We start from the raw sequence: 19,686 nt of genomic DNA on the forward strand, positions 1-19,686 counted from the left end.
TCACACACACGTGACACTGGGAATGTGATGAAAGAAATAAAAGCTGAAATATATCATTCTCTCAACTATTATTCTGACATTTCACATTCTTAAAATAAAGTGTTGATCCTAACTGACCTAAGACAGAGAATGTTTACTAGGATTAAATGTCAGGAATTGTGAATAACTGAGTTTAAATGTATTTGGCTAAAGTGTACGTAAACTTCCGACTTCAACTGTATTTAGCAGATGTTATTGCATATGTAGCGAAATGCTTGTGTTCCTGGCTCCAACAGTGCAGTAGCATCTAACAAGTCACAACAATACACACAAATCTAAAAGTAAACGAATAGAATTAAGAAATATATAAATATTTGGACGAGCAATGTCAGAACGTTATTGACTAGATTACACTAGAATACAGTATATACTGTACATTTGAAATTAGTAAAACTGTATGTAAACATTATTAAAGTGACTGGTGTTAAATTATTAAAGTGACCATTGATTCCATGTCTATGTACATAGGGCAGCAGCCTCTAAGGTGCAGGGTTGAGTAACCGGGTGGTAGCTGGCTAGTGACAGTGACTAAGTTCAGGGCAGGGTACTAGGTGGTAGCTGGCTAGTGATGGCTATTTAAAAGTCTGATGGCCTTGAGATGGAAGCTGTTTTTCAGTCCCTTGGTCCTAGCTTTGAACTGTACTGACCTTGCCTTCTGGATGATAGCGGGGTGAACAGGCCGTGGCTCAGGTGGTTGATGTCTTTCATAATCTTTTTGGCCTTCCTGTGGCATCGAGTGCTGTAGTTGTCCTGGACGGCAGGCATTAAGCCTGTCCCTCCTTCTAGTCTGCCAAGTAGACTTGTAGATTCAACTCAGGCATTTCCCAGTCTTACACATAGAGAGATCCCAGAGGATGACAAATACATTCCTTCCTCTCCCTTCATTAATACTAGTGTATATATTTAGACACTACGGGTTAAACAGCTCAGCCAGCTTGTCCCTTCATTAATACTAGTGTATATATTTAGACACTACGGGTTAAACAGCTCAGCCAGCTCAGACCTCTAGCCCCTAGGTACAACATACCCAAACCTTGAGACCTAGCTGGATATACTAGTCTAATTATTTTCATATCACTGGGGGTGGGGTGAAAGAGATAACTTCTTACAATTCTACACATTTTGCCATGGGGCAGAGAGAGAAAAATGTGCAGTTTTATAGTGAATCATGCTGTTCTACACATTTTTCAATGAGGCTGACAGGATTTTGCATTTTTAAAGCTAATTTCCTGATATTCTACACATTTTGCCATTATGACATGTTCATATGCTATCTAGGGAGAGGGGGGGCACCTCCTTTTTTGGGGTTGGGGGCCCTCATTTTTTATAAAAAATGTAACATAATGTGATTTCTGTCACTACTCTGAGCTGAGGTTGTGTGCTTCTCTGGCTTTTTCCGACATGATTAGAATATCTGACATAGAACTCTATGGATCTATCCTTAAACCAGAAAGAATTGAGTAGGAAATTGTAATGCTGCGCAATTAACTTACACTCTAACCATTGTTGCGCATGATTCCAAATCTCTCTTTGTGTAATAGTCTGTGGTACCATCTACTGTTGCAGGAGATTCCATCCGTACAGAATGCTGTTTTCTCTGCAGTGTAATGTAGTGTCGGTTAAGTGGGGACCCTCTGCTGTTTATTACTCTCCTGGGGTGTCGCTGGGTCAAGATGCTCTGACATTCACCATTCATATGTGTCCTTGTCAGATTGGCATAAAACCTTTCAGAGACACCGCCTGGATGGACATTCACACCACACACACAGAGGATGTACTGCATAATAACAGCACAGAATGCAACGGAGCTGAGCAGTACATTATTGTGACACTACACATCACAGTAGGACTGGGTGAAATATATCATATTTTAAGGTATACCGGCATAGATCCACATACCGGGTGGATCTTTACAATACTGTCGATATTATAAAAATATTTTGATGCAGTGCTAAATAAAGCAAAACTTCTACAAATTCGACTACTTAACTGTCAGGTTTGTTCTAGTCTGGGTAAGTATAAAACCATCAGAATTGAGAAAGCCCATTAAAACCACTTAGAATTCATTTGTTGCAATCCTAGGGTCATGCACTACTCGTAAAACATGCTGTATTTAAAAAATGTATCATTAAAAAATATAAAATACTGTCAAATACCACCATACTGCTAAAATTGAGAAAAATATTGTGTTATGACTTTATAGCCCTTCAATTATGCCAGAAAAGCTGGTGTTTGGAGGATATATTGGCACGGGTGTTGTTAGGCCCAGTAGCTGCATTTGCATAAGCTGTTTTCTAGTGCCATTTATTTGGATACATCCATATCAATGAACTAATGAGGCGTGATTTCGCCTGGCATAGAAAATGTGCTCACTCATCAGGACACTGTTCAGAGGAGCTAACCAACAAGACAGCTAACACAATCACTTCAAACTGAAGCTGGAAAGACTGCAAACTAGCTGCACTTCTTTTCATTTGACCTTTTTTCAAATGACATTTCTTTGTATATATCCATAAAAATATGCCAGCTGATTCATGATTTCAACTGGCTGAGAAAGTTGCCTGTCTGTCTGTCTCGTCCAGACTCCCGACACGTTCATTACTATGGGACAGCTGCAGATGGAATTTGAATACTGAAACAATGTTGCAAATGTCAGAGAGACAGACAGCAAGGTTCATACAAATCTCTGCTGTTGAAAACTAAGTGTTAGTCTAAAAGAAATGTGAGATGTCTAGATGCTTTTTATAGTGGAGATCAAGTTTATAAATTGCCTGGCAGGGCTGATGAGACAGTGGATTGCGCAGTCAGATGGAACAGAGTAAAAATAGGCATTTTAACGTCATAGATTTAGCCGGTGGTAAATTGTGGAATAGACACTGGCTGGAATGCGGTTTTAACTAATCAGCATTCAGGATTCGAACCACCCTTTGTATAATACAGTACAGCCATACAGTCAGACAATAATTGTCTTACAAATAAAATAGAGTTATGACAGTTATACATTTATAACATAAGCTAATAACAATAGAACAACAATAGAATCCACCAATAAGAACATAATCCAGTCATATTTGAGGTATAAAATAGACCTACTACATTAAGAACTGAGTACAGTATACATCAACCACAGTCCATCTACATGAATAGATTCCAGCTTTGCATTATTAACAGAATCCATCTATACATTAACAGCGGGAAAGAGTAGACTTGTTCAAGGACAGAGTTCTGCATTAAGAAGAGAAGAAGGAGACAGACAGCATGGCCCCCAAACTGCTTGTCACAAACCCTTAAGCACAGGCCGTACCCCCGAGAATTGCGTTACATCTCAGTGTGTCCACGGTGAAATTATCTTGTAAGATACTGTATACCTGCTTCTCTAGAGGTGAATGGAGAAAGGTCTGTGAACTGAAATATATTTTATTTATGAAAATGTGAAAATGTGAAAATAAAATCATTATTTCAAGCATTTATGAAAAACGAATGTGGCACCACAAGTCCATCAACTCACAATGTAAAATTACAAGTAAAGAGACAACTTCAATGGCAGATTTTGGCTTGCATAGCGAAGCAAAACAAGAGAAAAACGGAAAATACAAAACCTATTTACAAGAAATGCAAGATGCAAGTCTGCAAGTCTGAGAAATATGTGCTGATCTTAGCTGAAATAATGAGGCTGAGACACTAAGGCCTCTGGGAGATCTGCTGTGTTTTCCATGGGATGACGATACAGGGTGGTCCACATACACACATATACTGTAGAGTGGCATTTCCATGTAAAATGACCCATGAGCACCAACAATGTGAAGTTCATAGGAGCATATCTAATTGGGTGTCAAATGAAAGCTAATAGTCTATATTTTGAGGGAATTAAGGCGTACAGTGCCTTTGGAAAGTATTCAGACCCCTTGACTTTTTCCGCAAAAAAAATCATCAGCAATCTATACACATTACCCCATAATGACAAAGCAAAAACAAGTTTTTAGATTTTTTTGCAAATGTATAAAATTAAATTTAAAAAATACCTTATTTACATAAGTATTCAGACCCTTTGCTATGAGACTAGATATTGAGCTCAGGTGCATCCTGTTTCCAATGATCATCCTTCAGATGTATCTACAACTTGATTGGAGTCCACCTGTGGTAAATTCATTTGATTGGACATGATTTGGAAAGGCACACACCTGTCTATGTAAGGTCCCACAGTTGACAGTGCATGTCAGAGCAAAAACCAAACCATGAGGTCGAAGGAATTGATTGTGTTGCGGCACAGATCTGGGGAAGGGTACTAAAACATGTCTGCAGCATTGAAGGTCCTCAAGAGCACTGTGGCCTCCATCATTCTTAAATGGAAGAAGTTTGGAACCACCAAGACTCTTCCTAGAGCTGGCCGCCCGGCCAAACTGAGCAATGGGGGGAGAAGGGCCTTGGTCAGGGAGGTGACCAATAACCCGACAGTCACTCTGAACATCTCCATGCTGTGTAAGGTCTATTTGACCAAGAATGGGAGTGATGGAGTGCTGCATCAGATGACCTAGTCTCCACAATCATCTGACCTCAACCGAATTGAGATTGTTTGAGATGAGTTGGACCGCAGAGTGAAAGAAAAGCAGCCAACAAGTGCTCAGCATATATGGGAACTCCTTCAAGACTGTTGGAAAAGCATTCTAGGTGAAGCTTGTTAAAAGAATGCCAAGAGTGTGCAAAGCTGTCATCAAGGCAATGGGTGGCTACTTTGTAGAATATAAAATACATTTAGATTTCTTTAACACTTTTTTGGTTATAACATCAAATCAAATCAAGTTTATTTTAAATAGCCCTTCGTACATCAGCTAATATCTCGAAGTGCTGTACAGAAACCCAGCCTAAAACCCCAAACAGCAAGCAATGCAGGTGTAGAAGCACGGTGGCTAGGAAAAACTCCCTAGAAAGGCCAAAACCTAGGAAGAAACCTAGAGAGGAACCAGGCTATGAGGGGTGGCCAGTCCTCTTCTGGCTGTGCCGGGTGGAGATTATAACAGAACATGGCCAAGATGTTCAAAATGTTCATAAGTGACAAGCATGGTCAAATAATAATCAGGAATAAATGTCAGTTGGCTTTTCATAGCCGATCATTTAAAGTTGAAAACAGCAGGTCTGGGACAGGTAGGGGTTCCATAACCGCAGGCAGAACAGTTGATGAAATAACACATGATTCCACATGTGTTATTTTATAGTTTTGTTGTCTTCACTATTATTCTACATTGTAGAAAATAGTAAAAATAAAGACAAACCCTTGAATGAGTAGAAGTGTCCAAACTTTTGACTGGTACTGAACATCAAAACACAATAATGTTGACATAAAGACCTATGCCAACTAATAGTAACACATATTTATTTTTGGAGAAATTGTTTACATCTTGTAAGTTTAAGAAATACTGCCTTGTACCATGTAATTCCATTACCAAAAACTCGTTTATTTTATAAGGTGTCCAATCAAAAACACATCTTTTGACCATTGGGTAAAATATTAATTGTGCAGATACTCCTGTAAAAAAAACTATGGGCCAAACCTCATGTCTCTATCATAATCCGTTCAAAAGTTATTGGAGTTTTTACCCTTGTATGAATGTCAGAATTAGGGTGACTAAATCAATGGAGGCCAGAGAAAAAAAGCAGATAGAAATCTCCGTGGGTAGAGACCCTATATCTTTAAGATATTTTCTAATTTCTCTCCCTCATGAGAAAGGAAGATAATGAAAGTTCACAGAAGTAACAAGTAATCAACAATTAGTTATAGTGATTTTACTGATATCAATATTGTTTCTGAATTATTAAGGGATTAAAACTCAGAATTCCATTACCAAATTGGTAACGGAATTACCCAAAAATCTGTACTGGAATTACTGCAACTGAAATGGTAACAATGGGTGATTCATAATCGACACAAACCACAGTTGGGTCACCTGCTGCTGTCCTCCCTTCCACTGGCATGCTGTTATGTTCAGCTCATAACTGTTTTTTTGTCTTTCTGTCATCTGGTAGTCAAACCAAGAGTGTTAAAACAGTCTGGACAACCTCTCCCTCTCTCTCTTCTTCTCTCTCTTCCTCTTCCTCTTGCTGCCTTTCTCAATATCCAGTTAATGTCACCTCTCCCAGATCTTACTGACACCTACCCAGGAGCCCCCTCTCTTTCCATCTTTGGACGTTGGAAAGTAGTTGAAATTCTGTCAGTCCACCCTGGCCTTGATGTTAATGTCCACAGATAAACCAGACTAGACCAAATCTGAACCTATCATAGACATATGTTTCACAAGTTTGGATAGCACAGTACAGCACAGTGAGTACAGCATAGTAGAGTACGGACCAATAAGTACAATACAGTACAGTACTGAGTACAGTACAGTAAAGAAAAGTAGAATATAGTAGAGTATAGTATATTGTACTATATCGTATGTTTCACAAGTGTGGATAGCACAGTATAGTACTGTGTACAGTACAGTAAAGAAAAGTAGAATATAGTAGAGTATAGTATATTGTACTATATCGTATGTTTCACAAGTGTGGATAGCACAGTACTGTGTACAGTACAGTAAAGAAATGTAGAGTATAGTACAGTACTGTACAGTGAGTAGAGCACAGTAGAGTACAGTACAATGCAATACAGCACAGTAAAGAAAAGTAGAGTACAGTATATTGTACTGTATTCTACTGTGGTGAACTATACTCTACTTTACTGTACTGAACTCTACTGTACTGTACTCTACTGCACTGTACTGAACTCTACTCTACTCTACCCTACTCTGCTCTGCTGTGTTGTACTCTACTGCACTGTACTGAACTCTACTCTACCCTACTCTGCTCTGCTGTGTTGTACTCTACTGTGCTGCGCTGTGATGTCCAAACTTGTGAAACATGGAGAATGACTTTCATATCCTTAATTATGCATTTCTGTGTAGTCAGTGTTGGAAAGCTACTCTGAAAAAATAGTTTACCAAGCTACCAATTACTTCACATAGGAAGAGGTTAGTCTACACTACAGCTACCCTTATTAAGAAACGTATAGTTTACTTACCTAAAGAATAAGTAGTTTACTACATCCAAACTACTTTGTGAAAAATGATCATATCTAAATCAGAAATATCATAGACTACACATTGCAAGAACAGATCCCTCTGCAGTCAGATGTTAACATAATGTGCAATGTATCCTATTAAACACAAAATCTATGTTTCAAGTGAGAATTAGGCTGGTTTGATACAGAAAAAGAAAGGAAATCTTGCCTACTTTTCCCATGTAGTTAGTTACACCACTACATGGCAAAAAAGGATTAAAGATGCAGTATGCATAAATCTATCCGCCATTTCCTGGTTGCTAAAACGAAATGGACAACGCTTTCTATGGTGATGATTCATTCAAAGCACCCATATGCATATTAGAGCTTATGCATAAGCTTATGAGCCCAAGCCCCCTAAAAAAACGGTATTTTAATTATGATTGTACCATTATTGTCACGTCTGCTCCCGCTCCCCCTCTGGCGCTCGAGGTCGCCAGGCTGCTTATCATTACGTGCACCTGTCATCATTGTTACGTGCATCAGCGCTTCATCGGACTCACCTGAACTCCATCACGTTATTAATTACCTCCCCTATATCTGTCTATTCCTCAGTTTCTATCCCGAGTCAGCATGTTTCTCAGTCGACCAGACAGGTACTACAGGACTACTGCCCAGCTGTGTGGTCATGTGCAGCAAAGAGGGACATAGGTAAATTGCAGTTAGTCCAGAACAAAGCAGCACGTATGGTACTTAGATGTACATGCATGTCAATCTCTCCTGGCTCAAAGTTGAGGAGAGATTAAGTGCATCACTATTGGTCTTTGTGTGAGGTGTTGATGTGTTGAAGGTACCGAACTGTCTGTTCAAGCAGTTGGCACACAGTTTGGCACACATTGGTACAACACAAGACATGCAACTAGAGGTCTCTTCACAGTCCCCTGGTCCAGAACAGAGGCTGGGAAACGCACAATATTAAATAGAGCCATAACTACATGGAACTCTCTGCCACCCCAGGTAACTCAAGCTAGCAATAAAACCAGATTAAAAAAGGATAAAAGAACATCTTACTGCACAAAGGGGACTTTGAAGAGACACAGACATTTTATATAGCTTGTATTGTAATTTGCACTGTACTATGTATTAGACCTAGATATTGTGTGTATGTACTGACATGTAGGCTGTGTGTGACGTTTTAAATTGATGTATTTCAGTCCTTGACTAATAATGTTCTGTACTATGTATGATGTCATGTTTCATGTGGAACCGAGGAAGAGTAGCTGCTGCTTTTGCGGCGGCTAATGGGGATCCTAATAAATACCAAAACTACTGAAAACCCTACCAAGATTTTAATTTAGTTGAACTACCACCAAGCTACTGCAAAATGTAATTAAATGATTAGTTGAACTACATGTAGTTCACTACTCCCCGTAACCGTGTGTAGTACAGATAAGGGACGCATGATGTAATTCCATTACCTTAATTTAATTCTGTTACGGGTGTAAATCCACTTCACTTACTGTAGTTTAAATAACCAAACTCAAGGCTGACAACCCATTCTTTCTGCCTTTTTTACATTTAATTCGGCGCAAATACACTGTATATACAGAAGTATGTGGACACCCCTTCAAATTAGTGGATTTGGCTAATTCAGCCACACCCGTTACTGCCAGGTGTATAACATTGAGCACACAGCCATGCAATCTCCAAAGACTAACATTGGCATTAGAATGGCTTTACTAAACAGCTCAGTGACTTTTAACGTGGCACCGTCATAGGATGACACCTTTCCAACAAGTCAGTTTGTGAAATTTCTGCCCTGCTAGAACTGCCCCAGTCAACTGTAAGTGCTGTTGTTGTGAAGTGGAAAAGGCTGATCCGCGAAGTGGTAGGCCACACAAGCTCACAGAATGGGACTGTGCTGAAGCGCAGTGTAGAAATCAGCTGTCTTTGGATGCAACATCAGCACAAGAAGTGTTCGTCTGGAGCTTCATGAAATGGGTTTCCATGGCCAAGCAGCCTAAGATCACCATGCACAATGCCAAGCGTTGGCTGGAGTGGTGTAAAGCTCGTCACCATTGGACTCTGGAGCAGTGGAAATACATTCTCTGGAGTGATGAATCACACTTCACCATCTGGCAGTCCGACGGCTGAATCTGGATTTGGCGGGTGCCAGGAGAATGTTACCTGCCACAATGCATAACACCAGCTGTAAAGTTTGGTGGAGGAGGAATAATGGTCTGGTGCTGTTTTTCACGGTTCGGGCTAGGCCCCTTAGTTCCAGTGAAGAGAGAGACAGTCTAGACGATTCTGTGCTTCTAACTTTGTGGCAACAGTTTGGGGAGTTTTTAGAAAACGTGGTCGCATAAAAACCTGAGAGAGTTTACCTTCATTCCGGTGCCACAGTTTGCAGCTACACAGTTCTTCCACTAAATTAGTTTTTGCACATTTTTCAATGTAAATTGTTAAAATAAGTCATTGTGCAAAGAGTTTCATGGTTTGTTCAACTGTGAAATCATAGATTTTTGTTTGACATACATTTTAGAGTAAAATAAATGTATCAAAACGTAATTCAGTTACCATGGATTGTCCAGAGTTCACACACAGGCACACAGTTGCATTGCACACATGCACATGCATGTATGCACGAACACACAGGCACACATACACGTACACAGGCACATGCACACACATAGAGAAGAGTGTGTTACTGTTATCTGTAATGCTGCTCCTCGCTCTAGAGCGCTACAGTACAGCGCTGTGCCCAGAGGCTGTCTGTAACGCTGCTCCTCGCTCTAGATCTCTACAGTACAGCGCTGTGCCCAGAGGCTGTCTGTAACACTGCTCCTCGCTCTAGATCTCTACAGTACAGCGCTGTGCCCAGAGGCTGTCTGTAACGCTGCTCCTCGCTCTAGATCTCTACAGTACAGCGCTGTGCCCAGAGGCTGTCTGTAACGCTGCTCCTCGCTCTAGATCTCTACAGTACAGCGCTGTGCCCAGAGGCTGTCTGTAACGCTGCTCCTCGCTCTAGATCTCTACAGTACAGCGCTGTGCCCAGAGGCTGTCTGTAACGCTGCTCCTCGCTCTAGATCTCTACAGTACAGCGCTGTGCCCAGAGGCTGTCTGTAACACTGCTCCTCGCTCTAGATCTCTACAGTACAGCGCTGTGCCCAGAGGCTGTCTGTAACGCTGCTCCTCGCTCTAGATCTCTACAGTACAGCACTGTGCCCAGAGGCTGTCTGTAACGCTGCTCCTCGCTCTAGATCTCTACAGTACAGCGCTGTGCCCAGAGGCTGTCTGTAACGCTGCTCCTCGCTCTAGATCTCTACAGTACAGCGCTGTGCCCAGAGGCTGTCTGTAACGCTGCTCCTCGCTCTAGATCTCTACAGTACAGCGCTGTGCCCAGAGGCTGTCTGTAACGCTACTCCTCGCTCTAGATCTCTACAGTACAGCGCTGTGCCCAGAGGCTGTCTGTAACACTGCTCCTCGCTCTAGAGCTCTACAGTACAGCGCTGTGCCCAGAGGCTGTCTGTAACGCTGCTCCTCGCTCTAGATCTCTACAGTACAGCGCTGTGCCCAGAGGCTGTCTGTAACGCTGCTCCTCGCTCTAGATCTCTACAGTACAGCGCTGTGCCCAGAGGCTGTCTGTAACACTGCTCCTCGCTCTAGAGCTCTACAGTACAGCGCTGTGCCCAGAGGCTGTCTGTAACACTGCTCCTCGCTCTAGAGCTCTACAGTACAGCGCTGTGCCCAGAGGCTGTCTGTAACGCTGCTCCTCGCTCTAGATCTCTACAGTACAGCGCTGTGCCCAGAGGCTGTCTGTAACGCTGCTCCTCGCTCTAGATCTCTACAGTACAGCACTGTGCCCAGAGGCTGTCTGTAACGCTGCTCCTCGCTCTAGAGCTCTACAGTACAGCGCTGTGCCCAGAGGCTGTCTGTAACGCTGCTCCTCGCTCTAGAGCGCTACAGTACAGCGCTGTGCCCAGAGGCTGTCTGTAACGCTACTCCTCGCTCTAGATCTCTACAGTACAGCGCTGTGCCCAGAGGCTGTCTGTAACGCTGCTCCTCGCTCTAGATCTCTACAGTACAGCGCTGTGCCCAGAGGCTGTCTGTAACGCTGCTCCTCGCTCTAGATCTCTACAGTACAGCGCTGTGCCCAGAGGCTGTCTGTAACGCTACTCCTCGCTCTAGATCTCTACAGTACAGCTCTGTGCCCAGAGGCTGTCTGTAACGCTGCTCCTCGCTCTAGATCTCTACAGTACAGCGCTGTGCCCAGAGGCTGTCTGTAACGCTACTCCTCGCTCTAGATCTCTACAGTACAGCACTGTGCCCAGAGGCTGTCTGTAACGCTACTCCTCGCTCTAGATCTCTACAGTACAGCACTGTGCCCAGAGGCTGTCTGTAACGCTACTCCTCGCTCTAGATCTCTACAGTACAGCGCTGTGCCCAGAGGCTGTCTGTAACGCTACTCCTCGCTCTAGATCTCTACAGTACAGCGCTGTGCCCAGAGGCTGTCTGTAACGCTGCTCCTCGCTCTAGAGCTCTACAGTACAGCGCTGTGCCCAGAGGCTGTCTGTAACGCTGCTCCTCGCTCTAGATCTCTACAGTACAGCGCTGTGCCCAGAGGCTGTCTGTAACGCTGCTCCTCGCTCTAGAGCTCTACAGTACAGCGCTGTGCCCAGAGGCTGTCTGTAACGCTGCTCCTCGCTCTAGAGCGCTACAGTACAGCGCTGTGCCCAAAGGCTGTCTGTAACGCTGCTCCTCGCTCTAGATCTCTACAGTACAGCGCTGTGCCCAGAGGCTGTTTCTAACGCTGCTCCTCGCTCTAGATCTCTACAGTACAGCGCTGTGCCCAGAGGCTGTCTGTAACGCTGCTCCTCGCTCTAGAGCTCTACAGTACAGCGCTGTGCCCAGAGGCTGTTTCTAACGCTGCTCCTCGCTCTAGATCTCTACAGTACAGCGCTGTGCCCAGAGGCTGTCTGTAACGCTGCTCCTCGCTCTAGATCTCTACAGTACAGCACTGTGCCCAGAGGCTGTCTGTAACACTGCTCCTCGCTCTAGATCTCTACAGTACAGCACTGTGCCCAGAGGCTGTCTGTAACGCTGCTCCTCGCTCTAGAGCTCTACAGTACAGCGCTGTGCCCAGAGGCTGTCTGTAACGCTGCTCCTCGCTGTAGATCTCTACAGTACAGCACTGTGCCCAGAGGCTGTCTGTAACGCTGCTCCTCGCTCTAGATCTCTACAGTACAGCGCTGTGCCCAGAGGCTGTCTGTAACACTGCTCCTCGCTCTAGAGGTCTACAGTACAGCGCTGTGCCCAGAGGCTGTCTGTAACGCTGCTCCTCGCTCTAGATCTCTACAGTACAGCGCTGTGCCCAGAGGCTGTCTGTAACACTGCTCCTCGCTCTAGAGCTCTACAGTACAGCGCTGTGCCCAGAGGCTGTTTCTAACGCTGCTCCTCGCTCTAGATCTCTACAGTACAGTGCTGTGCCCAGAGGCTGTCTGTAACACTGCTCCTCGCTCTAGATCTCTACAGTACAGCGCTGTGCCCAGAGGCTGTCTGTAACACTGCTCCTCGCTCTAGAGCTCTACAGTACAGCGCTGTGCCCAGAGGCTGTCTGTAACGCTGCTCCTCGCTCTAGATCTCTACAGTACAGCGCTGTGCCCAGAGGCTGTCTGTAACACTGCTCCTCGCTCTATATCTCTACAGTACAGCACTGTGCCCAGAGGCTGTCTGTAACACTGCTCCTCGCTCTAGATCTCTACAGTACAGCGCTGTGCCCAGAGGCTGTCTGTAACGCTGCTCCTCGCTCTAGAGCTCTACAGTACAGCGCTGTGCCCAGAGGCTGTCTGTAACGCTGCTCCTCGCTCTAGAGCGCTACAGTACAGCGCTGTGCCCAAAGGCTGTCTGTAACGCTGCTCCTCGCTCTAGATCTCTACAGTACAGCGCTGTGCCCAGAGGCTGTTTCTAACGCTGCTCCTCGCTCTAGATCTCTACAGTACAGCGCTGTGCCCAGAGGCTGTCTGTAACGCTGCTCCTCGCTCTAGAGCTCTACAGTACAGCGCTGTGCCCAGAGGCTGTTTCTAACGCTGCTCCTCGCTCTAGATCTCTACAGTACAGCGCTGTGCCCAGAGGCTGTCTGTAACGCTGCTCCTCGCTCTAGATCTCTACAGTACAGCGCTGTGCCCAGAGGCTGTCTGTAACACTGCTCCTCGCTCTAGATCTCTACAGTACAGCACTGTGCCCAGAGGCTGTCTGTAACACTGCTCCTCGCTCTAGATCTCTACAGTACAGCACTGTGCCCAGAGGCTGTCTGTAACACTGCTCCTCGCTCTAGATCTCTACAGTACAGCACTGTGCCCAGAGGCTGTCTGTAACACTGCTCCTCGCTCTAGATCTCTACAGTACAGCACTGTGCCCAGAGGCTGTCTGTAACACTGCTCCTCGCTCTAGATCTCTACAGTACAGCACTGTGCCCAGAGGCTGTCTGTAACGCTGCTCCTCGCTCTAGAGCTCTACAGTACAGCGCTGTGCCCAGAGGCTGTCTGTAACGCTGCTCCTCGCTGTAGATCTCTACAGTACAGCACTGTGCCCAGAGGCTGTCTGTAACGCTGCTCCTCGCTCTAGATCTCTACAGTACAGCGCTGTGCCCAGAGGCTGTCTGTAACACTGCTCCTCGCTCTAGAGCTCTACAGTACAGCGCTGTGCCCAGAGGCTGTCTGTAACGCTGCTCCTCGCTCTAGATCTCTACAGTACAGCGCTGTGCCCAGAGGCTGTCTGTAACACTGCTCCTCGCTCTAGAGCTCTACAGTACAGCGCTGTGCCCAGAGGCTGTCTGTAACGCTGCTCCTCGCTCTAGATCTCTACAGTACAGCGCTGTGCCCAGAGGCTGTCTGTAACACTGCTCCTCGCTCTATATCTCTACAGTACAGCACTGTGCCCAGAGGCTGTCTGTAACACTGCTCCTCGCTCTAGATCTCTACAGTACAGCGCTGTGCCCAGAGGCTGTCTGTAACACTGCTCCTCGCTCTAGATCTCTACAGTACAGCGCTGTGCCCAGAGGCTGTCTGTAACGCTGCTCCTCGCTCTAGATCTCTACAGTACAGCGCTGTGCCCAGAGGCTGTCTGTAACACTGCTCCTCGCTCTAGAGCTCTACAGTACAGCGCTGTGCCCAGAGGCTGTCTGTAACGCTGCTCCTCGCTCTAGATCTCTACAGTACAGCGCTGTGCCCAGAGGCTGTCTGTAACGCTGCTCCTCGCTCTAGAGCTCTACAGTACAGCGCTGTGCCCAGAGGCTGTCTGTAACGCTGCTCCTCGCTCTAGATCTCTACAGTACAGCGCTGTGCCCAGAGGCTGTCTGTAACACTGCTCCTCGCTCTAGATCTCTACAGTACAGCACTGTGCCCAGAGGCTGTCTGTAACACTGCTCCTCGCTCTAGATCTCTACAGTACAGCGCTGTGCCCAGAGGCTGTCTGTAACACTGCTCCTCGCTCTAGATCTCTACAGTACAGCGCTGTGCCCAGAGGCTGTCTGTAACGCTGCTCCTCGCTCTAGATCTCTACAGTACAGCGCTGTGCCCAGAGGCTGTCTGTAACACTGCTCCTCGCTCTAGAGCTCTACAGTACAGCGCTGTGCCCAGAGGCTGTCTGTAACGCTGCTCCTCGCTCTAGATCTCTACAGTACAGCACTGTGCCCAGAGGCTGTCTGTAACGCTGCTCCTCGCTCTAGATCTCTACAGTACAGCGCTGTGCCCAGAGGCTGTCTGTAACGCTGCTCCTCGCTCTAGAGCTCTACAGTACAGCGCTGTGCCCAGAGGCTGTCTGTAACGCTGCTCCTCGCTCTAGATCTCTACAGTACAGCGCTGTGCCCAGAGGCTGTCTGTAACGCTGCTCCTCGCTCTAGATCTCTACAGTACAGCGCTGTGCCCAGAGGCTGTCTGTAACGCTGCTCCTCGCTCTAGATCTCTACAGTACAGCGCTGTGCCCAGAGGCTGTTTCTAACGCTGCTCCTCGCTCTAGAGCTCTACAGTACAGCGCTGTGCCCAGAGGCTGTCTGTAACGCTGCTCCTCGCTCTAGATCTCTACAGTACAGCACTGTGCCCAGAGGCTGTCTGTAACGCTGCTCCTCGCTCTAGATCTCTACAGTACAGCGCTGTGCCCAGAGGCTGTCTGTAACGCTGCTCCTCGCTCTAGATCTCTACAGTACAGCGCTGTGCCCAGAGGCTGTCTGTAACGCTGCTCCTCGCTCTAGATCTCTACAGTACAGCGCTGTGCCCAGAGGCTGTCTGTAACGCTGCTCCTCGCTCTAGATCTCTACAGTACAGCGCTGTGCCCAGAGGCTGTCTGTAACGCTGCTCCTCGCTCTAGAGCTCTACAGTACAGCACTGTGCCCAGAGGCTGTCTGTAACGCTGCTCCTCGCTGTAGAGCGCTACAGTACAGCGCTGTGCCCAGAGGCTGTCTGTAACGCTACTCCTCGCTCTAGAGCTCTACAGTACAGCGCTGTGCCCAGAGGCTGTCTGTAACGCTGCTCCTCGCTCTAGAGCTCTACAGTACAGCGCTGTGCCCAGAGGCTGTCTGTAACGCTGCTCCTCGCTCTAGATCTCTACAGTACAGCACTGTGCCAAGAGGCTGTCTGTAACGCTGCTCCTCGCTCTAGAGCGCTACAGTACAGCGCTGTGCCCAGAGGCTGTCTGTAACGCTGCTCCTCGCTCTAGAGCTCTACAGTACAGGCTGTCAAGGGATATCAAAGTAGAAATGAGAGCTGAGAGAGTGGGAGAAAGAGGGTGTGGGGGAGAAATGCTCTTCGAAAAGCTCATTACATCTGTAGGGGAATTGTTTGTCTACCATAATGGGTTTTAATAATTTTTGTGTTGTTTTAGTCGTGTGTGTGTGTGTGGTTCGTGTTTGCTATAAAGTACTAGATGTCTCATTTATCTCCTGTTCTCATTGATAGTCGGCGTGTTATCACTCTACACATACTTTAATTTGTTTCTTGTGCTTCTTGCCAACTGGGACATGGCCACTCTCCCTCGCTCTCCTGTAGGGGGTAATAGGTAGATAGATGCACCTGTCTGCACTTGCACCTGCTGCAGTGAGCCAAAACGTCTCCTGGGTATCCACAGTCCATTCTCTCAGGTAGAAATGTAGTTGTAAACCATATGGAACCAAAGGAACGAACTCCATACCCTTGGCTCAAAGTCACACTGTGATGGGCCCAGCTGATAGTTGATATGTGGTGGGTGAGCAGTCTGGCGCTCACAAGGCTGCCGTGCGTCACCTAGGCAGATGAGATGCTTCACATTGGTAGCGGAGGAGGTGACCCACCTTTAAATGTAAATGGCAGAGGCCTCCGAAATCTGCTACATGAATCCAGTCCATCAGCAGCTGCCCAGTCACCCAGGTATCAACAGGCCTTTCCCTATGATGTAAATGCAGTCGTAACCCACATAATGAAACAAGCGAGACAGGACACCTCCCTTCCACATACTGAAGTATGTTAACATAGATTGCCATTCAAGAAGCCACAGACTTTGTGGTGACTCATGCCTTTCTGCCTACCCACCGTGGTATGGAAGCTATATTGACAAACCATTAGTCAGACCATGAACTGTAGCCTTGTGCTACATAATGCTGTAACAAGGGACGAAACTCCCTCCACTTCCTCTCCCACACTGAAACAAGAATTCTCTGTATTTATCGTATGTCTTGACTCATGACCCAGAGGTATTTAGATCCTGGCCTGCTGGTTTCTATCCTTCACCTCTAATCAGGTACTGATTCAGACCTGGGACCTTGGGTGAGTGGACAGTGAATGGTCAATCAATGACAATAAGCAATTAGTTAATGATCAGAGAGAGAAGTCAGAGAAACAGAACTGAAGAAAACAAAGATGAGGAGACAAGGAAAGAAACAGTAAGTCAAGAACCGGATTTGAAAGGCTTTGTCCTAACCCTTTATTGGTTGAGGGCAGAGTGCGATACCTCTGGTTAGAGGCTGAGGTTTAGACCTTTCTGGACATTGTATTTGCTCAGGGCAGAGACGACTTCAGAGAGGCTGTTACAGATGTAGGATCTTCATTTGAGACAGTTTTCTACAGCAGGAAAATGATCCTGCAGCAAAAGGAAATGTGAATTATTATGTGAATTATAGTTAATGGACATTTTTGTAGGGGTTGAATTTGATTTTTGTATGGAAAATTGTCTGAAATTTCTAAGTGGAAATTACAAACTTTAGAAGCTGTTTTAAACCTCAAATACACTAGAAGTTTTACATTTCCTGCATTTCAGGAAAATTATCCTACAGCAGGGTGATCAAATTAAGATACTACATCTGTAGTGTGTGTAACTGTGTACTGAAGGAGGGCTCCCACTCCCACGCAATACCATAGCAGCTGCTGTATCAACAGACTGGTGTAAAGAGACAGGTACTGTAGACACAGGAGTGCACCACAGCACCAAAATGAATGGCACGAAGTCAAATCAAATAAAAACATGTATTGAATCAATAGACATTGTTGTTCAAGGCTGCTAAAATGAGTCACCTCTCACACGCCATAGATCAAATCAAAAGGTATTGGTCGCATATGCATATTTAGCAGATGTTAACGCAGGTGTAGCGAAATGTTTATGTTTCTAGAATCAACGGTGCGGTAATACCTGACCGTACAAAACAATACACGTAAAAAAAAAAAGGTATCTAAAGAAAGGGATTAAGAAATATAAAATATTAGAACAAGCATTGTCATCGTCCGGTATATAAATATATATGTATATAATGGTGTGTATACTCTAGAAATTATGGGCAGTATATGAATAGAAAAGGTGTGTACAGCAGTAGTTATATAGAATAGGCCTTGACTAGAATACAGTATATACATATGAAGTGAGTAAAACAGTATGTCAACATTATTAAAGTGTACATAGGGAAGCAGTCTCTAATGTGCAGGGTTGAGTATCGGGTGGTAGCCGGCTAGAACAGTGACTAAGGTTCAGGGCAGGGTACTGGGCGGAGGTCGCCTAGTGGTGACTGTTTCACAGTCTGATGGCCTGGAGATTGAAGCTGTTTTTTAGTCTCTCGTTCCCAGCTTTGATGCACCTGTACTGTCCCCGCCTTCTAGATGGTAGCGGGTGAACAGGCCGTGGCTCAGGTGGTTGTTGTCCTTGATGATCTTCTTGGCCTTCCTGTGACACCGGGTGCTGTTGGTGTCCTGGAGGGCAGGCAGTGTGCCCCAGATAATGCGTTGGGCAGACCGCACCACTCTCTGGAGAGCCCTGCGGTTGAGGGCGGTGCAGTTGCCGTACCAGACGGTGATACAGCCCGACAGGATTTTCCTAATGGTGCATCGTAGAAGTTTGTGGGGGTCTTAGGGGCCAAGCCAAATTTCTTCAGCCTCCTGAGTTTGAAGAGGTGCTGTTGTACCTTCTTCACCACACTGTCTGTGTGGATGGACCGTTTCAGGTTGTCAGTGATGTGCACGCCAAGGAACTTGAAGATTTTCACCCTCTCCAATGCGGCCCCGTCAATGTGGATAGGGGTGTGCTCCTACCTTGTGTTGTTGCCTACCTTCACCACCTGGGGACGGCCTATCAGGAAGTCTAGGACCCAGTTGCAGAGGGCGGGGTTCTGACCCAGGGCCCCAAGCTTAGTGATGAGCTTGGAGGGCACTATGGTATTGAAGGCTGAGCTGTAGTCTGAACAGCATTCTTACATAGGTATATATCTTGTCCAGATGGGATAGGGCACTGTGCAGTACGATGGCGATTGCATCTGTGGATTTTTTAATTTGATTTTTATTTCACCTTTATTTAACTAGACATCTGTTGGGGCAGTATGCAAGTTGTAATCAAATCAAATCAAATGTATTTATATAGCCCTTCTTACATCAGCTGATATCTCAAAGTGCTGTACAGAAACCCAGCCTAAAACCTCAAACAGCAAGCAATGCAGGTGTAGAAGCACGGTGGCTAGGAAAAACTCCCTAGAAAGGCCAAAACCTAGGAAGAAACCTAGAGAGGAACCAGGCTATGAGGGGTGGCCAGTCCTCTTCTGGCTGTGCCGGGTGGAGATTATAACAGAACATGGCCAAGATGTTCAAATGTTCATAAATGACCAGCATGGTCAAATAATAATCACAGTAGTTGTCAGGGGACAGGGGAACCACGTCAGAGACTCAACCCACTCAAGTGACGCACCCCTCCTAGGGACGGCATGAAAGAGCACCAGTAAGCCAGTGACTCAGCCCCTGTAATAGGGTTAGAGGAAGAGAATCCCAGTGGAGAGAATGGAACTGGCCAGGCAGAGACAGCAAGGGTGGTGTCACGTTCCTGACCTGTTTTCTGTTAGTTTTGTATGTGTTAGTTGGTCAGGACGTGAGTTTGGGTGGGCAGTCTATGTTTTCTGTTTCTATGTTGGTTTGGGTACCTAATATGGTTCTCAATTAGAGGCAGGTGGTTTTCATCTCCTCTGATTGAGAATCATATTAAGGTAGGTGTTTTCACTTTGTTTGTCGTGGGTGGTTGTCTCCTGTGTCTGTGTCTATGTTGCACCATACGGGACTGTTTCGTTCGTTCGTCGTTTTATGTAGTCATTTTCCTGTTCGTTCGTTCTGCGTTACATG

General features: G+C 45.8%; 1 protein-coding gene across 3 annotated transcripts in view; it reads left to right on the forward strand.

Moving 5' to 3' along the window:
• Nucleotides 1-19,686, forward strand: part of sytl5 (synaptotagmin-like 5) — a 91,082-nt gene that overhangs the window by 17,245 nt on the left and 54,151 nt on the right. For all 3 annotated transcript variants that reach the window (XM_071354776.1, XM_071354774.1, XM_071354775.1), the window contains exon 2: nucleotides 7,685-7,780. The gene's annotated coding sequence lies outside the window, so the exon portion shown is untranslated. The remainder of the gene's footprint in view (nucleotides 1-7,684; nucleotides 7,781-19,686) is intronic.

Source organism: Salvelinus alpinus, chromosome 20 (genome assembly GCF_045679555.1).
Source record: "Salvelinus alpinus chromosome 20, SLU_Salpinus.1, whole genome shotgun sequence".
Taxonomy (NCBI): Eukaryota; Metazoa; Chordata; class Actinopteri; order Salmoniformes; family Salmonidae; genus Salvelinus; species Salvelinus alpinus.